The 20,860-nt window shown below is 41.7% G+C and overlaps 1 protein-coding gene and 1 pseudogene across 2 annotated transcripts in view; one reads left to right on the top strand and one right to left on the bottom strand.

The window, feature by feature from the left end:
• The window catches only part of Samd12 (sterile alpha motif domain containing 12), a 465,719-nt gene that overhangs the window by 4,254 nt on the left and 440,605 nt on the right, over window positions 1-20,860 (top strand). The gene's annotated exons all lie outside the window — the stretch shown is intronic.
• LOC105944222 lies at window positions 10,592-14,260 on the bottom strand (annotated as a pseudogene).

The following is a 20,860-nucleotide window of genomic DNA, read 5'->3' as shown; positions in this document are numbered from 1 at the left end:
CTTCTAAGTCACCCATTATACATGGATAGAACGTGTAGGCAGTTCTGCCTATTGATGTAATGTGAAAGAAGTGGGTTGCAGTATTATATGGGGAAAGGAAAAAACATGTATTCATTAGAGACAGTGTTGTATTCAAAGAACTGTGCCTGGCACTTAGGAGACAATAGCAATGGTTTCATGAATGAAGTATAAATACGCGATTCCCAAAAGCTAGAGAAGAGTTTTTCTCCTGTCTGCAGTTCTTCTACTCCTCCTTCATCTTCAGTTTTATGAGGAAAGTAGGGTGGATGGACACTGTACAAGTTGGGTTTCTATCACCTGCTGAACAGAGTAACTTCACTTAAATAGAAAAAAAAAATCTCAAAGCTCCCTTCCCACCAAAAAGAGGATTTCAAATGGAAGGGTTTCTATGTTAGGGGATCTGAACTTTCCTCTCAAGTGATCAAATTGGCTTAGCAAATGTCATCTACTGTTCATTCAGTGTCCAGAGCGATTTTTCTGCAGTAAGACTGAAAATATTGCACATCACTAGAATCTTGAAAAGCTTCAGTAATAGCTTGGGAAAAGAAGAAAATGAATAGCCAAACACTTGAAGCAAAGAGAAGTAGACACCATATATCAGCCTTTTGGAACTAGTAAATGCTGACTCTACCCAACTTGGATAGAGACCTTAAGTCATTGAGTCAGTGGACTAACAGTGTGAGAGAAAAATATTGCCTTTATCAAAACACTACATGGCTCACCTTTTTTTTGGCTGTGTGTCAGACAGTAGTAGGTGGGCTTGTTGACACATTGCCCCAGTACTGAAACTCAGCCTTGTAGGAGCTCCTGTCTCTAACATGGATGGCTGAAGAACAGAAAGCACGAGAGCCCTCAGCAGCCGAATGGAAGCCAAGGAGACGGGAGAGAGGCCCAGAGTCACCTGTGCTGTTCACAGGCATGCACGGCAGAGTTGCTTTTGTTTATTCAGAGGGCGTGAGAAGATGGAGATCAGAAACATTCTGATGAATTCCTTCACACCACACAGTAAACAGGGGGGAGGTGGTTTTCTCCTGCTCCTGTGTGCATCTTGAGGGTGAGCCCCCATGGATTGTTATAATAAATGCCTTGATATTGTCTTATGCCTGGTGCTATGGATGAGCAAGTGAATGAATGAAGCATGAATGAATAACTAGGTGAGATACTGAGTTTGATTTCCTCATGCTATTCACCATGCTATCCATCTGTAGAGTAGACATTAAAAAAAAAAAAAAACAGGGCTGGAGAGATGGCTTAGCGGTTAGGCTCTTGCCTGTGAAGCCTAAGGACCCCGGTTCGAGGCTCGGTTCCCCAGGTCCCACGTTAGCCAGATGCACAAGGGGGCGCACGCGTCTGGAGTTCGTTTGCAGAGGCTGGAAGCCCTGGCGCGCCCATTCTCTCTCTCTCCCTCTATCTGTCTTTCTCTCTGTGTCTGTTGCTCTCAAATAAATAAATAAATAATTAAAAAAAAAAAACAATGAGGGCTAGAGGGATAGCTTAGCAGTTAAGGCGTTTGCCTGCAAAGCCAAAGGACCCAGGTTCGATTTTGCAGGACCCACGTTAGCCAGATGCACAAGGAGGTGCATGCGTCTGGAGTTCGTTTGCAGTGGCTGGAGGCCCTGGGGCACCCATTCATTCATTTTCTCTCTCTCTCTTCTTCTTCTTTCTCAAATAAATAAATAAATAAAATATTTTGAAAAACAAAGAGACTAAGGACAAGTTTCCCACTAGAAACCTTACTCCGTCAGAGCATGGCCTAATTAAACTACTTCCAAATTCTCTTCCACTTTCCATATCAAGGGCTGTCATTTTCCTCTTCTGTTTGTCTGTTTGCTTTGTTTTCATTTCGTTCTCTAGTCCATCAGCTCTGACTGTCCTGTCACGGATAAGCAGCTCTTATCCATCACAAGTTTGGGAAACAGGAATGGTGACTAGGTGCCCATCTTTGAAAATTCCTGGGCATTGACCAAAGGCAAACTGCAGCCTCAGACGCTGGTTGGAAACTTGCTGTGGCAACGCTTGCTGCCACTCCCATACCTTCTGCAGCCCTCCCATCCGGTTCAGACAGGGCTTGGCCTAATCCTCCAATTGGCTTGCATAGCCCGGCCCTTGCTAATTCCTTTCACCCTACCCTTTCTTCCTCATCAGTTTTTTTGTTCTCATATGCCAGAAGTAACAGGGCTGGTACCGAGAAAGGGAGCTGGTAGAAACCTTTACTGGTGGGGCAGTCTGTGGTGCTGAGTCATACATGCTGCTCCGGTGACTTGTCACAGAGGAGCCACTGGGAATCTGAAGTCCAAACTTGAACTCCAGAGCTGTTACACATTTAATCCATTTGTAGATAGAGGGCCTGGGTAAGCGCTCACTCAGTAGCCCTCAGGCAGGTTTGACATTTTAGGTTAATAAGAAGTGGGATACTGCCCTTGTGCCAGGAACTCCACTAGATCTAGGGGGGTGGGTGGAGTTAAGAAAGGAAGGAGCTGAGGTCCTCCTGTTCCCTTGCCTCCCTTCCCTGGCCCCCACTTTGGTGAAGGAAAGAAGCACAATAGGCCCAATGCTGTAATTTCTAAGTGCAAGTATAAGGGATATAACGTGGGAGGCCTGAGAACAAATGGAGCATTTAGATTTGAGCTGGACAGGGACAGGCTAAGGGAAGGAGTAGCATCTGACTGAGCCTTTTCAGTAACATTGATGGGTGGGGAGTGAGGAAAGGGCATGGGATGTGTATGTACGATGGACTTCTCTTTAAGTCCTAGTGCTGTGGTTGTTTAGTCCTGTTCATAGGGAAAGTGGATGTGAAGGCTCCTTGGTCAAGACTGGCAGTGTTTTCCCCCCCTCAGGGCTCCATCCTCTGCTTTGCCAAAGTTTAGCAGTCCCCACAGCCCATTTGGATCTTGCATATGGCTCTTTGGAAACCACGGGAGCAAGTGAGTTCCAGCCCGATTTTCTGAAGTGGAATGGAGCAGTGCCACCCGCTCTGAGCTGGCTCATGAGAGCAAACATGGCTATATTTAGTCTAGTTTTGCTAAAGTGTGGGTGCAAGTAGCTGATTGTACAGCTCATCTCCCTGAGCACAGAGCAGGATGGGGCACAGCTGCTGGTGACAGGGATGGCCCGCCTAACTGCCTGTCACAGCCTCCTTCCTAGGACTCCCAGGCCTGGAGGAGCCAATTGGCTAGAGTTGCCTGCCGTGCATCTCAGCTTCTGGAGGAAGGTGGTTATAGTAATTCTGTCCAGCACATCCCAGGTCTCAAGTGATTTGACAGATGTTTGAGGACTGCTTTTAGGGTGTGGTCCTTGGAGCTACAGCCATCCTTGAAACATGAGACAGAATGGAGCTCAGGGCTGCCCTTTCTCCCTCACTACCTCCCCAGCACGTGGCTGTGAGCATGGGGCAAGAATATTGGTAGCAATTCCTACAGCCAGACAAATCGTATAGCTCTGTGGAGGACCTGCAGTGTATCCTTTGTCCATATCTAATCCAATGGGAGTCCTGATAGTAATGACCTCACAGCCTTCTTAAGAGTCACATTAGTTTCAGTGGACTGCTGAAGACCTGGTCAAGCAGGTTCTCTGTGAAAACCCAGTAAATTTTAAGCCCTATTCTAGTGGCCATGCTCTTCGTCTCTTACTTTCCTGCCACTCTTAGGAAAGCAAGCATCCAATGCTGGTACACTGCTAGGTGTTCAGTGAAGGCAGGTAGGTTCTCAGAGTCGGGATGATGCTAACAAAACATAATTGATAAATTATAAAGCATCCTCAGTGGTTATATTTGATACAGTTATTATCTCACCCCCTGCATATCTGAGGGTTTACTTTTGCTGGGAAAATATGAACAATGGTTTATTTGTCCCAGATAGGGCACCAGAGGCACACCAGAGAAGTAATTCCACCTAAGTGTAGCTTGTTGAACCACCGAAGAAAAGCCCCACCCTCCATCAATTGTTAACAGCTTCTATATCCTTGAGGAAGGGCTTGGTCTCCTGAGTAGCTTCTAAGCCCCTCCTACACTGCCTTGTGAACCCCCTCCTCTGTTTTACAAAGGAGTGTTTAGGAAGCTAGTCTTGTGAGGTTCTTCGGTGGGTTATGATGCATGCTCTGATTTCAAGATGGCATTAGGCATGTCCAGCCCAGAAGAAAACACTCCACAACCCCAAACCATCATGCCTGGGGGGGATATTCATTAAGTATTTATCACTTATATCACTTTTCCACTCCAAATTTATTTAATACCAGCAACTTTATAGGCTAGCCTCTCTCTCTCTCTCTCTGTTTTTCTGATTGTATGGTCATCACTCAACTGCATGAAATGTAGACAAAATAAGTGGATTTCAAAGAGAAAGTTCAGATCTCTCAAAGGGAGAAGTTCACAGAATCTATGAAAATGATAGTGGGAAACTTGAAGAACTGATATGGATATGGTCAAATTAAAATGTGACCGAGTTAGGCCAGGTGACTGTTACCTAAGAGATTTTGGCATGGTACGTACCTCCAAGAAAAATGGAGGCCTTCTGAAGCCTAAGAAAAAACTTTGGTTAAAAGAGATACTCGGAAAAATACTGGAGAAAAATGTTTGCCTTCATAATTGGACTATTAAAGGTGTGAATTGAAAGATGTCTTCTTGCTGGCATAAAACATGGTGAAGAAATTATATAATAAATAAAATAGATTCTGTTACTGTTAAGAATCAACACATTTATAATTAGAGCTAAAATGTGATTGACTAGGGCATAAAGTAAGCTTCTCACTTTCCTTTCAAGATAAACTGTCATTCAAATAATTTCACTATTAATTTTGATTCTCCAATATACATTAGAAGTGTATTCATCTTCTGTTTCTCTCTCTGATTCTCTCTCATATTAGTACTTCAGAGCTTTCAAAATGCAGGTTATGTAGGTATGATTGACATAGATTAAAATTACCCCCCCTTTTAACTCTGCTACTTTTGGAAAACATAATATACTATACAATAACTACTACAGTGAAGATGTACAACAATTTAACACCCCCAAAAGTCTCCTCATGCCCTTCCCTCCCCTCCATGGTGCCAATTTTGGAATGTCTTATAAATAGTATCACACATTTCATACCTATGGCTACCATTGGAGTCCAGCATCTGACTGATGTCCTATTAATGAATATATGGAGATTTAATCTAGGACATATGGAATGTTTCTACTTCTTGGTGCTTATGTGTAACCCACTACAAACAAGTGTTAACAGGCTGGGTAACTTCTTCATTTATTGTGTGTGAATGGGAAAGGGATTTTTAAGTTTTATGAAATGTGTTTTTTAAACATGTGTCTCAGCCCTAGAAGGAACTGCTAATATGTTTCCCAGCCTAACTTTGCTTCACAACAACTCTGTTTCCTAGGATTTTTTTTTTTTGTTGTTGTTGTTGTCTATATCAATCATGTGATCATGAAGGACTCACAAGAATAAGAGCCTTGGGGGCTAGGGAGATGTCTTGGTGGATAACAGCACAATAATGAAAGCCTCAGAGGGCCTGGTGTGACCCGACTCAGCACAGGCTTCAACACCTGGCCATGACCATGCATGCCTGTGCTCTCCACCCTGTGGGGAGTGGGGACCAGAAAATACTGAGGCTCCTTTAGTCAGCAAGCCTGACGGCAAACAGTAGCTCAGTGTTTACTGAAGGACTCAGGGAATACAAGGATGAGCGACAGAGGAGGACATCCAATGTTATCTTCTGGACTCCACATATTCACATCTGCACACACATATATAAGCCACATGCCAGACATACAACACACACATATGTAAAAAAAAAAAAATAGGAGACATAGCTTAATGCGGCTGTGAAAGGAATGGCGCAGGATTAGAAGATGGTAGTTTTCCACAGATTAAATTCCTGGGGTGTGCAGAATAGCTATGAAAAACATACCTCTGATTCCTGAGGTAGCTCAGTCTTCAGGATGAATATAGCCTAAAATTGTCACTAGTTTTAGCCATCTGAGAAAAAGTGTCTCAATTTAATTTTTTAATAAGCTGCACAGGTTTTGTCATGATGTTATTGGTGTTGGTTTTGTCATTGTGCTTGTAGAAGCATTAGGAAAAGGAGAACATTCCAAGGGAGGGCTTACTTTTAGTGAAAATTTGGCTAGTACACAATGGTGAGAAGGAGAAGCTAGGAGAGACCTTAAAAACTGAGTTTCGCTAGTTGCTCTGTCTCTGAAAGGACTTTTCTCTCCTGGCTTTGTGAGGAGTGTGAGGTCCGAGGCAAGGTTAGCTCACTGTGTCTGGTGTGGATGAATTTGAGGAATACTGAGGCCGGGCCGTGTGCACTTAGAATCGGGCCTCTTTGTGTAGTAGAAGAGGTCGTTGGTTCACTACAGAAGCCATATTTTCTCACCTAGGAAGTACGGACATAAGGCCTCACAGCAGAATTGCTTCCAGATCTTTAGTTGGTGCCATACGGATGTTAACGTTAGAACTTTTAGGCTTCCTTACTGTGTTGGAACCATGGAACAGAGTATTTCAATTTGAGGGTGTAACTCGTGGGCATATGGTTGCCTCACCCTGCTGTTTTTGCTGTGGGTTTTTGATATATTTTTTAAGAGATGACTGTGCATTACATGGGAGGTGAAAATGTTAGTATCCAGACCTCTGTCGATGTACTCAGCCTGAACCTGTCTGGAGCCAGGTATTACTTCCTTGGCGGTGAATGACTTACAGGTGTGGAAGAAGGAGCCACAGTAACCAAGAGCGGCAGGTGGAGGTGGTGTCAGTCTTCCAGCCTTCATGGAGTCACCTCTCCCTCTCCTGTCCCTATGAGGGGAGCCCCAGATGAGGGTCAGGGCTTTGTGGTATGTTAGCTCTTAACACCTGTTTCTGACTTGCATTCTGAGAATACCTGGCTTTTTCACATTGTAGTCATTTAGTAAATGCTTCTGCCTGGACTGTGGAGTGGGTCTTTGGTGTTAGAATCTTCTAGGAAGTGTATATGGATAGAATGTTCACTTTCTGCTGCTTGGAAGTACAATACATTTTCTTGTATTCAGAAACATTTGTTGAGGTCTTACTCTGTGCTAGAGTCTAAAAGAGTTTGCAGTTCTGCAATGTGGTAGGCAAGTTTTGGAAAATCACATGTGCTGGATACTGTGAGATCATCGTAGGAAGTGTTTTCTTTTGTGATAAGAGTCTCCTGGGCAGATGCTGTTTGGGTAAATCAAAGATGGAATCCTGAATTAAACATGTGCCCTGAGTCACTCTTACCAAACATATCTGAGAGGCAGTGATCTAGGGCCAGGATTCTTAGTCTGAGATCCCAAGAGGGGACTTATGGGTTTCATGGGGTCCTTGAACCCTGGTATAGTTGTAGATGAAATTTGCATGAGGATATTATGTGTGTCTTTCTTGGGGAGAGGGACTGAAGCTTCTATTCTGTTTATACAGGGGCTGCAGATGATCTCAGTCCCATGAGGACAGGCACTGGAAATACTTATCCCCTGATCTTTCCCCACTGCCTGTAACTGTGCAGCATACTGAAGGCACTTGGTAGTTGTTGACCAAACAACAGAGCCAACATTATTCTTTGTTCTAAGCCCAGATCTTACACTATTCTCTAACAGTTCTCATAATGTGGTAGATGCTTCCCTCAACCCCACATATAATAATTGAGGGAATTTAGGTCTGGAGAAGAACAAAAGTGTTCTCAAAACCACACAGCTGCAGCCAAATTGTACTTTGCAGGCAAATGTGCCATGTTCCAGCATCATGGTGTTTAGTACATCGTGTCTGCTTTCTGGTTTGTCCCAGTGTGGTAATTTGGCTTTTTTGCTGGTTGTCTTTTGAGAACCATGGGTGACTTAAGAACTAACTGCATTATAATACAACTAAGACACACTTTCATTGTACTTTGCAATTGGTCCCATTTCTTCTGAGCTTTTAGATCAGTTCTCCCATAGAGTGCCTGACTGTTGGCTGGCTATACTGTTGCTTCCTGTCTTTGTGCTGAGTGTCATTTCTTCGGGTTCTTATTGCCGTGGTCCGCCTGTGTGCCTGCCTGCTGCGGACATGGCTGCCTTCTTTGGACCACAGGTATGTGTTGTGTGCCTGCGCTCATCTCTGCCCTGTGAAGCACCAGAAGACACAGACGCATCCATGCCATTGAGCCTTTCCCTCCTGAGTCAGAGATACAAGATCTTTGCACTGTGTATGTCACCTGAAGGCGAGCAATCTGGGCAGGGGAGGCCGGGATGGGGAGCCTGCGCTGCCTCTGTATCAGGGAGCAATTCTGCCCACATGGCGCTCCTCACACCACACCTCCCTGGTCTCCCCTTGACATGTCACAGTTGGGTTTTGTTTCTTAACCGAGTGAGCTAACTACCATGGAAAGTTCAATCATAGTTTTCAAAGAGTAAAATCAACACAGGAGAAGCTATAGTAAGGTAATAACAGGATGATAAAAGAAAAGAAAGGAACAGAAGGGCCAATGTTAGATATACTTCATAGGGGAAAAAGAGCTCAGGCCTGAGATTGCTTAATTAGGGGTGCAGATATGTAATTGCTCCTGACTCTCAGGGACTCTCCACTGCCAATCCAATAACGTTTAAGCTTCAGAGGCCTTCCCAGAACACCATGGCCCCTTTCCAGCTTAGTCCTACTGCTGAGGAGTCTTCCCGGTCACTCTGCTTCATGGGCCCTTGACAGACCTGGAGTCTCTCCTGTCCATTGTTGTACCTTCTCCATCAAATGCGTTTCCCGGCATGTGCACACATTATATTTCTCACATCCTCCTCTGTATACACGCTTAGCAAGAGGAGAGGTGAGCAAGAACAGGAGATGCTGCTGTGGGAAGCTGAAGGAGATGAGAAGAAACAGCCAGGAGGGCCAGGATGGCCATCACAGCATCAATCAGGGACATATGTACTGGAATCTGCCCACTGGCTTGGTCAAGAAGTGAAAGGAATTGAACTGTGGAGACCAGTTTGCATTGTGGTAGTTTAAGAAGTTGGTCCGGTGGTAAGGACAATACAGTTGAAGCCCATTCATGGAAATGGGAAGAAGGAAATATATTAGTGCAGAAAGAAGGAAAATACACTTTTAGCTCTCCGAAGCACACTTTCCCGTTGGCGCTATAGCTGAACCACTGTATGCTAGAGTAGGACTCTGCCTCTCCTTCTTTTTCTAATTTTAATTTTTATTAATTAGAAACTTTATTGTATGCACAAATCATATGTTGCTGCTATTTTCCTTGTATTACCATATTACATCTTCTCCTCCCTGCCTCCATTCTACTGTGGGCCCTCCTCAGTGAGGTTACTGTTATTCCCCATAGGGTTGTGAGTTATGAATGCAGCAGTCTGTCACTGGGAGGGGGAAAATGCCTCTGGATATTTCTTTTCACCCTGTCAACTCTTACGCCCTTTCTACCATCCTCTCACACAATGTTCCCTGAGCCATGGTGGGTTATAAAGCCACTTTCGTGTTGTGGCTCCCTCTTCATACATAGGAACATCAAGACTTCCTTGCCCATAGTGGCATCACGTTACTGGCACAGCTGAGATTTAGAACTGGGTTTCTGGATTCTTTTTATTTGGGTTTCTATCATGGCAGCTATGAGGGGAAAGGGTCACAGAGCCCATTTTGGAGGACTTATAAGTTGGGTGTGAACAGCTGTGCAAATATATGTATTGTTATCTTACAATGGATCCAGAATTTGTCTTAAATTATGGATGAACCATTGAGTGGGACCTGAGATCATGTGATTGTCCAGAGAATCACACGCCTAATCCTTTACTCAACATGATGACAGGTTCTGTTTCTTTCCTAGTATCTTGTGTTTTTTGGGTCGGGGGGGGGGTTGTTTTTTTGAAGTAGGGTCTTGCTGTAGCCCAGGCTGTCCTAGAATTCACTATGTAGTCTCACTATGTAGGCCTCAAACTCACAGCAATCTTCCTACCTCTACGTCCCAAGGACTGGAATTAAAGGGGTGTGCCATGATGCCTGCCTGTTTTTCTTTATTTTTTAAGAAAAAATTGAGAACTTTAGTACATGAATGCTGTAATTTGATGATATTCCTATTCTATTAGCCTCTTTGGACCTCACTTCCCCTATCCCCCGAGCACCTTTCGCTTCCTAAGTAGTAGTAGTTCTGTTTCGATCCCTCATTCTCTTTGTCCTTTTTAGTCCTCCAAGTCAACATGTTGACGGGTACAGTGACCACGGCTGTGAGTTCATGAATGCAACCTGGCAGTTCATATCAGGAAGACAGTGCCCCAAATTACCCCTTCTCACACTTTGTCTCTTACATTCATTTTTGCTGTTCTCTTCTATAATGTTCTCTGAGACTCAAAGCCTTGGAAGGTGGGGTAGTGATATCTTGTTCAGTGGTGCATTCTCCACAGCTTCTGATTTTCAGCTTTTTTTTTTTTTTTTTGATAGGTTCTGGAGATATTTTATTTAGAAAAAGATAATCATTGATTTTAAAATTTGACTTTTTTAAATGACATACTAATTAAACATAAGGTGGTCCTGGATAGTATAAGAATTTACACACAGAATACAAAATAAATATACAGTGTAAAATACAAACTAGTTATCCAATGATTCATTTTGTATTCCCACTGTTCATCTTCTGCTTTATTTTCCTTTGCCTTTTGTAAATCCTTTTCTTTCTTGCTTTCAAATCTACTTTTGGCTCTGGTTTTACCCACTATTTCTACTGGCTTTTCCTCAGCTGGTGTAATGAAAACATCAGCAGTTGGATCATGTGGAAGAATAGTCTTTGGTTCTTTCTTTCTCAGTTTCTGAACATCTTTCACTTGCTGTTTCTCTCTGTATTTTACAGCTGTGATGGATCTTACGATGTGCCGATGCGTGTTTGGTGGTGACTGGTAGTGGGGATTTTCATATAAAGTTGGTCCTCCAAAACTTCCCTGAAAAATCCTGATGAGATTTAAGACAAACCGAGGTCCTATTTCTACAACAGCAGCATCTTCTTCCATGATCTCAAAGTTCCGAAACCATATCCTATTATCCAAAATGGTGAAAGTAAAGACATGATCCACAAATGGCTGGCTTTTGGGATGATACCGTGGTGTACTAAAGATCTGAATTAAGAGTTCTTTTAACAAAGTATAATGTGGCAATTCATTAAAAGCAGGGTGAAATGACAAAAGGGGACGAGAACCTTGCAAACAGTTTCCAGTCATCTTTAGTTCAGCTGAGGTGTAAATATTTTGGACAAGGAATTTGACAGATGGGCCATGACGTGAATTTGAAAGCCACATATAGAGATCCTGTTTTTCTTAGCTTCAAAATAGATGCATTTATTGCAGTTTTTCATTTCGTACACCTCATTAATCACAAATAATTTTTCTTTACGATCCATTTTGGTATCTGCTTTAGAATGAGACATCAGCATTCTTAAGTCTTGCATTAAATGTCTTGTTCTGAAACTGATTCCTCTGGAAGAAAATATGAGGATTTGTTCCTTTTTTTTTTTGTTTATTTTTATTTATTTATTTGAGAGCGACAGAGAGAGAGAAAGAGCCAGAGAGCAAGAGAGAGAATGGGTGTTCCAGGGCTTCCAGCCACTGCAAACGAGCTCCAGACGTGTGTGCCCCCTTGTGCATCTGGCTAACGTGGGTCCTGGGGAATCGAGCCTCGAACCTAGGTCCTTAGGCTTCATGGGCAAGCGCTTATCCGCTAAGCCAACTCTCCAGCCCTCGTTCCTTATTTTTCTACTTGCCCTTGCAAACGGGGCCTGGGATACAGTCTTTCTCCTCTTTTTCCACATCTCCTGCCACGGCGGGGGATTTAGCTGGCTGCCTGGCATCTTTGCGGATCCTTTTCAGCTTCTTGGCCGCTGTGGCTGGGACACCAGCCGCTTCCACTTGGCCACTGCCATCTTGCCTCGCCCGTCTCAGCTGTGGGCGGTACTTCAGCTTTTGTTTTTTGAGTCCACTCACCGTCTGCCATCATCTCCTTCGAGCAACTTCTCTGCTAGTAGTGACAACAGCTCTAGTATTCCAATATTCTTTCTGCCACGTCCTCTGCCACGTTCCCTGTGCCCTGGTGGGTGTAATAGAGGTGACTTGTCCAGTGCCAAGATTTTGGCTTTGTCTTGTTTGGTCTTCTTCATGAACCTTAGGTTCCGCCAGCATTCACTGCCACGCTTCTCCATCCAAAAGTGAGAAGTGCTTTAATCAGTGGGCATACATGTGTACATTTATGGCAGCTTGACATTCTTAACATTATCCATTTAGCTAAAAAACAAGCCTATCGCCTCTAGGTCCTATCTCCTTCCAAGCCATAGGCTTTTGTCTCAGTTTTCGGTACCAGGTATGGATTCCATTCCACTGAACAGACCTGAAATTCAGAGAGCATTTGTTTACCTTCATAACCTATGTGCCTGTGGGCACATCTTGCCTGCATGGTGGATTGTGTAGCTTGAAGGATCAACTGCTCCTTAACACTGTTGATGACCTTTCTTCCCCAGAAGCCTGCATAACACTTTCCGGCACTGTGGCACCTAGCCAGCAGGGAGGTGGCTGCCAGCTCAGTTCAAGTTTGATTTCTCAGTTCCACGGCAGCATATGATGTATTTAGCAATAAGGTTATAACATCTAGGGCTGGTGAGTATCTAAGAGCATTGACAATAGCCTGTATTGTTTTGTATGCCTTATGGGCTTCTATGACCAACAACTCACAGTAGTGACAGAGAGGTGACCTGTTCCACGTACTCGGTATCTTGTTAATTCATCTATTTAACAGGTCTTCTGAATAGTAAAATTAAGGTAATATTTAAACATAACTTTTTGAGTATTAAAATCTTTATATTCCCAGTAGAAAGAAAAGAATCACAAAATCAAAAATAGGAAACTAATGGTAATAGCTGTTAGTTACAGTAACTAACAGTCATTAGAAACTTGAGATATTAGCAGCTAGGGTGCCCTTTAGTCTATAAGCTCTGCTGGATGGCTGGTAGCAGTTCTGACCATGGGTCAGTGTGCAGATTGTCATTTCTTGTAAATGTCTCACTTTTCATAATAATCATATAAATGGGTATATTAATATCATGTCTTTTCTGACATGAAAACAAATTGAGGCCCAGAGAAATTTTAAACAATTTTTCCATGGTCACCAGGAGGAAAATGATGGAGTATGTAGCGGTTTGAATACATGGCCCCCAATATATTCAGTTGTTTGTTTGTAGTTTGCATCTGCTGGCTATCTGGCTGGAGGCAGTGTCACTGGGTGATCTTAATGTGTGGTGGTGGGTTTCAGATTTTAATCTAAAGATATACAAAGTGTGCCTAGTTGGAGTTCCTGAAGTGTGCTGTGTGGCTTTGTGCTTTTGGCTTGTAATTCTCTCTCTGCTTGGGCCTGTGAAGGCAGACCAGCTTCTTCTGCCATTATGGAACTTCCCCTGGATCTGTAAATTTCAATAAATCCCTTCCTCCATAGCCGTGCCGGGTCTGGAAGTTCATCTCAGTGAACCTGAATCTGTCTGCTATGGAGTAAGAATTTAAGCCCAAGTTCAGATGACTTTACAACATGCCTCCTTTGTTGCTACCAAACAAATCTGCTACCCATACATACCCAGTAGATAACCCAGGGAAAGTTGCCATCTTTTTGTGCTTTATATTAAACTAGCTATAACATGGTTACTCTAGCAAATCTCAATGGTTATTGATAAAAATATTGAAATAGTGATAAATATGTATAAGGAGAACACAACATTTAATGAAGTAAATGATGGGAAATCTTAAGAGGGTAACCAATTATTGTCCAAATTTCAGAAGGGACATGGCTTTCTGTTAGTTCTGTCTTAAGTTGCTGATGATTATTGTCCAGGCTTAAGTAAACATACATCTATGCACACATGCGTGCGTGCGCGCGCACACACACACACACACACACACACACACACACACACCATCATCCCTGATATAATGATAGGTACTTCTGTATTGGGTGGAATGGGAGGTCTTTGCAATATAACATAATCTACTTTCTTAATAACTGATTGATTAGTCACATCTACTCTGTTGATTATTGCTCTGATTGTAATTTTCAGTATGGCCTTTTGACAGACTTTTCTACACATTATGTTCTTTTGCAATTTCATATCAGTCTCCTCTATCAAGTCACTCTGTTTCACTCTTCTTTTCTTCTTAGTATACTCTGGAGGAGGTTTGACCATTTCTTTTTTCAGTCTTAGTATTACAGAATCTTTGGATAAATGACTATTCAGAAGCGTTGCAGTTCTCATAGTCATCCATAAAGTGACCTCTTGGGTTAATATTTCTAAATAGGGTTTCATTTTTTAGATGATAAAACATAAATAGATATTTTATATATAAGTATAGGTAGTTAAATGTTCTCTCTCATTTAATAAATGCATACTATATACTAAAGATTTTAGGTTATAAACATGTCCAAGAGTGAAGGCTGTAGGCACTGTACTTCTCCCCAGTTTTTATTAAATGAGGGTAGGTGACCCTTTTTGAGGTTTTTTTTTTTTTTTTTTTTTTTTAGTAAAAATGTGCTTTGGCTTATATATTTATGTAGAGTTGAAATTATCACTTTACTAATTTTTAAAGTTGTAAAATACTATCTCCCAGTAAATGTGATACACACCTTATAAATGTAAATTTTAGATTTTATTTAATTAAAGTTGCATGTGAACATAATTTAGAAAATGTCATGTTCAAAAAAATCTGCTATTTGCTTAGTATTCTATAAACTTATTACAGATTCAAATCAAATTCACTTCATTTATAAAACCACCTTCCAGGCTGGAGAGATGGCTCAGTAGTTAAAGGCACTTGTTTGTAAAACTGCCTTCCAAAAGTCCTACATTAAGAATCCTATCCACTTCTTTACTTGAAGTCCTTTACCCTGAAGAATTCTGACTTGATTCTAAGAGGTCTGATTGTCCTCTAGACTTGCTATGATGTTTGCACTTCCTTTTACTGTCTTCTTTGGGCTGACATTTTTTGAAGTATTGCATTGAAGTCTTGTGTTGTCGGATTCAGGTCTTGTCTCTGCTTTCTCTTTGGTTTTGATAGAGTATGTCCCACAGCTGCCTCCGGAGAAAATGTACATGGGCAGCATACTTTTAAGAATTTGGTCATTTTTAAAGAGTTCTTCTTTTTCCTTGGTATTTAATTGGTAACTCAATTAAATTTAACTTTTAAGTTGGAAACTATCTTCTTTAAGAGTTTTAAGGTATCAGCCTTGTTTGTGAGAAACCTGAAGTCATTGTTTCTAGATGATTTGGATAAAGTATACCTTTGTATTCTTGATACTATTGACATTTTTTTTCTAATCCTAGTGTTCATAAATTTCATAAGAATATACCTTGGTGCAAGTCTGCTTTTAATCCACTGTGTGGTGTGTATTGAATTATAAAAGTGTAAACTTGCCATTAAGTTCTGCATTTTTGAATTATTTATTTGATTTCCTTTTTTTTATCTGTTGTCCTCTTCTTCATCTTTTCTGTTTGAGATAAGGTATTTGCTGAACGAGTTCCAGTTATAAAATCTATATTTGCTATTTTCTGTTTTTTATAACTCTTTCTATCATATTAGTTTTATTTCAAGCTTCTATAACACTGACATTTAAAAATTTTTCAAGACCTGATATTTTAGAAAAAAAAATAGCATCTTATTTTACCAAGTGTTTTCTTCCCAATGTGTTTATTTTGATTTCTTTCATTTTAAATGTTTTCATAAAATATTTGTCAATGTTGGGATTTCTGCTCCTGTTTGAGCAGCCAACTTTAAAAATTAAGGGAGGATCATCATACCTCCAAAGAGCTCCGGCTGAAAGTAAGAAAAATTGGCGAAACAAGCAAAGGTGCTGTTTTCCTAGTGAACCGGATACCAGCACAAGGGGGAAAGAGATCAACACAGAGAAAAATCATCTCCTACCAAATCAGAGAGCCAGAGGCCCTCAACACCTCATCACTGAAGCAGACCAAAAATGAACCCAACATGGCTCAGGGAAATTTTGCAGAAGAGGGGGCAGAAAGAATGTCAGAGACACATGTTGGGTCATGATATGCAGACAGTTATCCTACCCATAACTGTGGGCTAACTCCACAATGCATGACCCAGATACCTCAACAAGGAGAGGCCAGGGGGAGGGTGTAGGTCACGGATGAGCCTAATAATGTTACTAAACTGACTGTATTTGCTGAACACAAAACTAATTAATAAAAAAATTAAGGGAGGAAGGGAAGAAAGAAAAGAGGTAGGAATGCTATAGGTATAAATGGGATTTATTGAACCCCATGAACTGGCAAGTTGTATACAGGGCAAGGGATAGGAGACTTTTTGTGACTGTACTTAGGTCTTATCTGGGGGGCGGTGTGCTTAATTACAGAAAAGGGCCAGTATTTGAACATCCATATCTGAGTCCAGAGTACATGTCTAAACAAGATGTATCAAGGTCTGTATGCATTTTACAGTGTTATTTCTGTGAAAGTCAGGAATATAAATATAGACTTTCTACAAATTCTCATTTTTAAAGAACCAGAACTTTCCCTTTACTATAGTTGTAATATTGGTATTTTTTCCCCTACTGATCTATTTGAACATATGGAACATCTGGTGCCTACTAGTTGCTCAAAAAATCATAAGTGCTTGAATTCACAGTATTAGGCTTTGTGAACAATATATAATAGAATGTAGGAGAAAGCTAAAGTTTCCTAACTGCCTTTCTGGTGCTTTTGACAAAGTCAAGTATACGAACCAAAACACATTTAACCCCTAGAAGACAATATTCCTGTCTAGGGAACTTCCCGGGGTAAGCATGTCTTTATGTTTGGAATTGTGAGATATTATTGAGGGAGTTCAACCATAAGTTGACTTGAAAGAGGTAGGTAGAAAAAGACTGTAAGGTACAGATCTGTTTGGCTGAGAAACACTTGCTCTACTTAGGCTGTAAGACTGCAGCTTTCTGGATCTTGATTCTAGCATACAATCTGCTGATTGCTCCCAGGGACCTTCCCATCTGTTCCTTTCTGCTGATGAGGTCTTTTAAAACTTAAGAATGAAGCACTGTCTCCAAAGACCACTGCACAGCTATCTTTTTCTTTTTTAATATTTTATTATTTATTTATTTGAGACAGTGAGAAAGAGGCAGACACAGAGAGAAAGAGAGGGAGAGAGAGAAAGACTGAGTGCACTAGGGCCGCCAACCACTGTAAATGAACTCCAGACACATGTGTCACCTTGTACATCTGGCTTACGTGGGTCCTGGAGGGTAGAACCTGGGTCTTTTGGCTTTGCAGGCAAGCACCTTAATCACTAAGCCATCTCTTCAGCCCTGTTTCTCTTTCTGTCATTGGTGACTTTCTTGCTTCTTTGCTTCTACCCAGGAATTCTTCATCCCTGGAGTAGGAATGGGAGTAAAAGTCTGCTATTGCTGAACTGGCCTATTTGTTCAGTCAGCCAAAGGATCAGCCACTGACTGGCCTTTTGCTGTGTGTGGCTGCCTCTTGCCTTCATTGTAACAACCAAACTCTGACTCTTGGGGACAGATCCATGGACTAGGATTCTCTGAAAGAAGCAAGGACAACCATGTTTAAAATCAGTTGTAGAGAAAATATTGAATTTATGATGCCAAGATGAATCCATGCTGGGCTTACCCATCATTAGACGAGGAAAGAAAAGGGAGTTGTAAGAGAAAATAACATCATGGGGAGAGCTTGTTGTTCGGAAATACTGAACAAAGACAGTTCATCCCTTAGGAATGGAGAAGAATAAGTTATCTATCTTCATAGCCACAGCAGTTGCTTAGATTGGAAAATAGAGCATATAACTGTAAAGTTTTCTTAAACCTAACTTAATATAGACTTATAATATCTTAGACCAAAATAATGTTAGAGATTCAAGAATTAAAAAATCGTGCAACTTAGTAATGGTACCATACTTTTTAAACTAGCCATATAAAACAATATAATTAAATGCTTGTTATACGTGCCTCTTGGAAAGCAAAAAGAAAAGCAGTTATCCATGGATTTCCCTTCAGCAGACAGTCACTTAGTATTCGGCATATTATCTTCTAACTGTTTTCTCTTTGAATAGGCATTTTGATTGCTTTGTAGTGGAATTCTTTGGTCTTCAATTGGTGTTGACTGTGGTTGGGTTCTGATAATAACATGTCTGTAATTTATTCTTGTCATGAGGCCAAATAAGCAGTGCCTTAGTTCTTGGCTTGACTAAATTCTCTATATGCTTTTAACATAAAACACTGTGGAGATTAGAAAGTGAGTAATCCTTAGAGGAAAGAAGCGGGTCGTATGTTTCACAACCATTTAAAAAAATAACATATCTGGAGACAAAATTAGAGTCACAGAAATGGCTTGGAGGACGTGTGAAGCACAGCTAAGATTTCAAGGTTCTTACGATGTGTGGGCTTAGGACATATGATTGACGTTTAGTAATACTTCCTAAAGGCTCAGTAATGATTAGGGTCTGTAGCATGGTGGTATTAAGGCCAAAAGAGATGAGTCTTGTCATCTAGAGGCAAGAAAGAGGAATACTCCAATGGAGGTACTGCTGAACCCAAGTTAGAAACCCTGGTCCTTTCGATGTCACCCGTAACAGCCTTACAGACACCTGTACTAATGTCCTTAGTAAAAAATCGAGGCTAGTGAACTATATAGTCTTAATGAGTTTCTTTCCCACTCTGACATACATTCACCTACTGCAGTGATTCTGGATCCAGAGAGGAGGATGGACATGAAGATGTAAAGCCTAGCAGTGACCTTGACCTTTCCCTCATTCTCCACATACAGTTGGTTGCCATTTTGCTGTGCAAGTCAAGAGTTGGCCAATGACTGCCTGTGAACAGTTTTGATGGCACATACTTATTCTCACCAGTTTATGTGTTGTTTATAATTATTTCATGGCATGAAGGTCACCTTCAGTAATTCCAACAAGTGGGATGGTCTACAAAGATTACAATAGTTACTGTCTGCTTCTTTATAAAAAGGCTTAGCAACCTCTGAGCTAAAGACATGATTTGCAAACCCATTGCCACTGCTGTCCTTCTTTATGCTAACTTTGGCCTTCAGCTTTTCACATCAGGAGAGCCTGAGAGCCTCTAAACATAGCTTGTCAGCCTCCAGTTTTGTGCTTCTCAAGTGTATTCCCTGTGGAGACAGCATCCATCTTTAAACCTTGAAACACATGGTATTTCTGGGACCACTCTACCATATACTATTGCTAAGATCCAAGTCCTTGCCTAATATGCCTGAGTAGAAATGCTACACACACTGATGGTGTCTCAATACTCTTCAGTCCTCAGAGACTAGCTTTCCTCTGACATGATAAATGCTACATCAACCCCAAGTCTCGGGAAACCCATCCAACTGCAGCCAAGCTCAGGTGCAAAGAAGCTAGCTATTGGCTTCCTTTCCTCAGAAGCCTATGTGTAAGTCTAGCCCTTTAAAGGTGTGCTCAACATTGTCAACCTTGTGTCACCTGGACTGTGAGGTTGGTTTCTCCTCTCTGCCTTGGCTCGCAAGTAGCTTTTAGTCTTTATTTTGTTCTGAGCATAAGCATCCCTAAGGTCTCTTTCTCTGCTTACAAGGATACCTGTCATACTGGATTAGTGCTCCACCCTTATAACATCATTTAGCCTTAGTTCTTTTTTTAAAATTTTTGTTCATTTTTATTTATTTATTTGAGTGTGACAGAGAGAGAAAGAGATACAGAGAGAGAGAGAGAGAATGGGCGCGCCAGGGCTTCCAGCCACTGCTAACGAACTCCAGACATGTGCGCCCCCTTGTGCATCTGGCTAACGTGGGTCCTGGGGAATCGAGCCTCAAACCAGGGTCCTTAGTCTTCACAGGCAAGCGCTTAACCACTAAGCCATCTCTCCAGCCAGTTATTTCTTTAAAGACCTATCTACAGCACATTTGTGATGTGTGCTAGGACTTCAGATTATGCATTGGTTGGGGGCACAATGCAATCCTGAAGTGGCTTAAAGTGATTTAAATCTTTTAATTCTCTGATGATAGCTAGTGGTCATTTACCCAGAGAATGCAAATATTCATCCACAGAAAGTATTGTATGTAGCTAGAGGTTTCAGAGTTCCTCCTTTTAGGGGGAATATCTGAAGCAGCCTTGTAGAGAGAAGCAAATACCAGAGAAAAAGAGAGGCTAATGTGTATGAAAGAGTACATTCCATTACCATCCACCCACCCACCCACCCGTCCACTTACATTTCTTTTCCCAGTAATTGTACACCAGTGCTCTCCAGGAGCGAGAGCTGTGGTAGACCCTGCTCTCTCCTCTTATAACTTTTAGTTCGGGTGTGGGTGGCAGGGGCAGACAGTCAAGAAACCTACATGCCATTCACTATCAGAGAGAGCCACGGGCTCTGTAGTGAATTCCAAGAGCATGAAGGAGTTCTGTTCACGTGAGAGTTGGCTTAGGTTATACAGTCAGGAAAGTGATTGCTGAGGAATTACTAATTTTAAGGGAAGGCTTGAATGACAGGGAATCAAGCTGTGCCCATGGGAAAGTACCCTGGTTTAATTTGAGGTCAGCTGGCAGAGCCACCTCCGTTCACACCAGCTCCTTATCATGCGCACTTTTGCTACTTGTGGCTAGGATCTGAATTTGATCTGCTGGGCCCTGGCACTTGTTGTAGCTCACTTTCCTTCCTTTGTATGTTTCGTTCTTTTATCCCATGTTGGAAATTTCTAGGTCACATATTCTCAGTGTCATGACCTATCAGTTCTAACAGCCATCTCTTTAAATTAAATGATGTTAACAGAGGTCTGTTATATTGCTGTTAACTTCATTGGAGCAACCATTTCTTTGGAAGATAGGGGGCCAAGGGCTAGCATTAG

The sequence above is a fragment of the Jaculus jaculus genome, chromosome 2 (genome assembly GCF_020740685.1).
Source record: "Jaculus jaculus isolate mJacJac1 chromosome 2, mJacJac1.mat.Y.cur, whole genome shotgun sequence".
NCBI lineage: Eukaryota > Metazoa > Chordata > Mammalia > Rodentia > Dipodidae > Jaculus > Jaculus jaculus.
This window is presented reverse-complemented; position numbering and strand designations above follow the sequence as displayed.